Source organism: Heterodontus francisci, unplaced genomic scaffold, assembly GCF_036365525.1.
Source record: "Heterodontus francisci isolate sHetFra1 unplaced genomic scaffold, sHetFra1.hap1 HAP1_SCAFFOLD_66, whole genome shotgun sequence".
Classification (NCBI taxonomy): domain Eukaryota; kingdom Metazoa; phylum Chordata; class Chondrichthyes; order Heterodontiformes; family Heterodontidae; genus Heterodontus; species Heterodontus francisci.
The window spans coordinates 364,203-366,789 of NW_027140986.1; positions in this window are offsets into that span (position 1 = coordinate 364,203).

Consider the following 2,587-nt stretch of genomic DNA (forward strand, 5'->3'; position numbering starts at 1 on the left):
TACTTGGTGTAAGTGTGTGTCTGTGTTACTGAGTATCAGTGTATGTCTTTGTTACTTGGTGTCAGTGTATGTCTTTGTTACTTGGTGACAGTGTATGTCTGTGTTACTTGGTATAAGTGTGTGTCTACGTTGCTGGGTATCAGTGTATGTCTTTGTTACTTGGAGTAAGTGTATGTCTTTGTTACTTGGTGTCAGTGTATGTCTTTGTTACTTGGTGTAAGTGTATGTCTTTGCTATTTGGTGTCAGTGTCTGTCTTTGATACTTGGTGTAAGTGTATGTCTGTGTTACTGGGTATCAGTGTCTGTCTTTGTTACTTGGTGTAAGTGTGTGTCTGTATTGCTGGGTATCAGTGTTTGTCTTTGTTACTTGGTGTAGGTGTGTGTCTGTGTACTTGGTGTAAGTGTGTGTCTTTGTTACTTGGTGTCAGTGTATGGCTGTGTTACTTGGTGTAAGTGTATGTCTTTGTTACTTGGTGTCAGTGTATGTCTTTGTTACTTGGTGTAAGTGTATGTCTTTGTTACTTGGTGTCAGTGGATGTCTCTGTTACTTGGTGCAAGTGTGTGTCTGTGTTACTGGGTATCAGTGTATGTCTTTGTTACTTGGTGTCATTGTCTGTCTTTGTTACTTGTTGTAAGTGTGTGTCTGTGTTACTGAGTATCAGTGTATGTCTTTGTTACTTGGTGTCAGTGTATGTCTTTGTTACTTGGTGACAGTGTATGTCTGTGTTACATGGTGTAAGTGTGTGTCTGCGTTACTGGGTATCAGTGTATGTCTTTGTTACTTGTTGTCAGTGTATGTCTTTGTTACTTGGTGTAAGTGTATGTCTTTGTTACTTGGTGTCAGTGTATGTCTTTGTTACATGGTGTCAGTGTATGTCTTTGTTACTTGGAGTAAGTGTATGTCTTTGTTACTTGGTTTCAGTGTATGTCTTTGTTACTTGGTGTAAGTGTATGTCTTTGCTATTTGTTGTCAGTGTATGTCTTTGATACTTGGTGTCAGTGTATGTCTGTGTTACTGGGTATCAGTGTCTGTCTTTGTTACTTGGTGTAAGTGTGTCTCTGTATTGCTGGGTATCAGTGTTTGTCTTTGTTACTTGGTGTAAGTGTATGTCTGTGTTACTGGGTATCAGTGTCTGTCTTTGTTACTTGGTGTCAGTGTATGTCTTTGTTACTTGGTGTAAGTGTGTATCTGTGTTACTGGGTATCAGTGTACGTCTTTGTTACTTGGTGTAAGTGTGTGTCTGTGTTATTGGGTATCAGTGTATGTCTTTGTTAAATGGTGTCAGTGTATGTCTTTTTTAATTGGTGTAAGTGTGTGTCTGCGTTACTGGGTATCAGTGTATGTCTTTGTTACTTGGTGTCAGTGTATGTCTTTGTTACTTGGTGTAAGTGTATGTCTTTGTTACTTGGTGTCAGTGTATGTCTTTGATACTTAGTGTAAGTGTATGTCTTTGTTACTTGGTGTCAGTTTATATCTTTGTTACTTGGTGTAAGTGTATGCCTTTGCTACTTGGTGTCAGTGTTAGTCTTTGATACTTGGTGTAAGTGTATGTCTGTGTTACTGGGTATCAGTGTCTGTATTTGTTACTTGGTGTAAGTGTGTGTCTGTGTTGCTGGGTATCATTGTATTTCTTTGTTATGTGGTGTAAGTGTGTGTCTGTGTTACAGGGTGTCAGTGTCTGTCTTTGTTACTTGGTGTCTGTGTTTGTCTTTGTTACTAGGTGTCAGTGTGTGTCTTTGTTACTTAGTGTCAGTGTGTGTCTTTGTTACTGGGTGTCAGTGTCTTTCTTTGTTACTTGGTGTAAGTGTGTGTCTGTGTTACTGGGTATCAGTGTATGTCTTTGTTATTTGGTGTCAGTGTATGTCTGTGTACTTGGTGTATGTGTGTGTCTTTGTTACTTGGTGTCAGTGTTTGTCTGTGTTACTTGGTGTAAGTATATATCTTTGTTACTTGGTGTCAGTGTATGTCTTTGTTACTTGTTGCAGGTGTATGTCTTTGTTTGTTGGTGTCAGTGCATGTCTTTGTTACTTGGTGTAGGTGTATGTCTTTGTTACTTGGTGTCAGTGTATGTCTCTGTTACTTGGTGCAATTGTGTATCTGTGTTACTTGGTATCAGTGTATGTCTTTGTTACTTGGTGTCACTGTCTGTCTTTGTTACTTGGTGTCAGTGTGTGTCTTTGTTACTGGGTGTCAGTGTCTGTCGTTGTTACTTGGTGTAAGTGTGTGCCTGTGTTACTGGGTAACAGTGTATGTCTTTGTTACTTGATGTCAGTGTATGTCTGTGTACTTGGTGTATGTGTGTGTCTTTGTTACTTGGTGTCAGTGTTTGTCTGTGTTACTTGGTGTAAGTGTATGTCTTTGTAACTTGGTGTCAGTGTATGTCTTTGTTACTTGGTGACAGTGTATGTCTGTGTTACTTGGTGTAAGTGTGTGTCTGCGTTGCTGGGTATCAGTGTATGTCTTTGTTACTTGGAGTAAGTGTATGTCTTTGTTACTTGGTGTCAGTGTATGTCTTTGTTACTTGGTGTAAGTGTATGTCTTTGCTATTTGGTGTCAGTGTATGTCTTTGATACTTGGTGTAAGTGT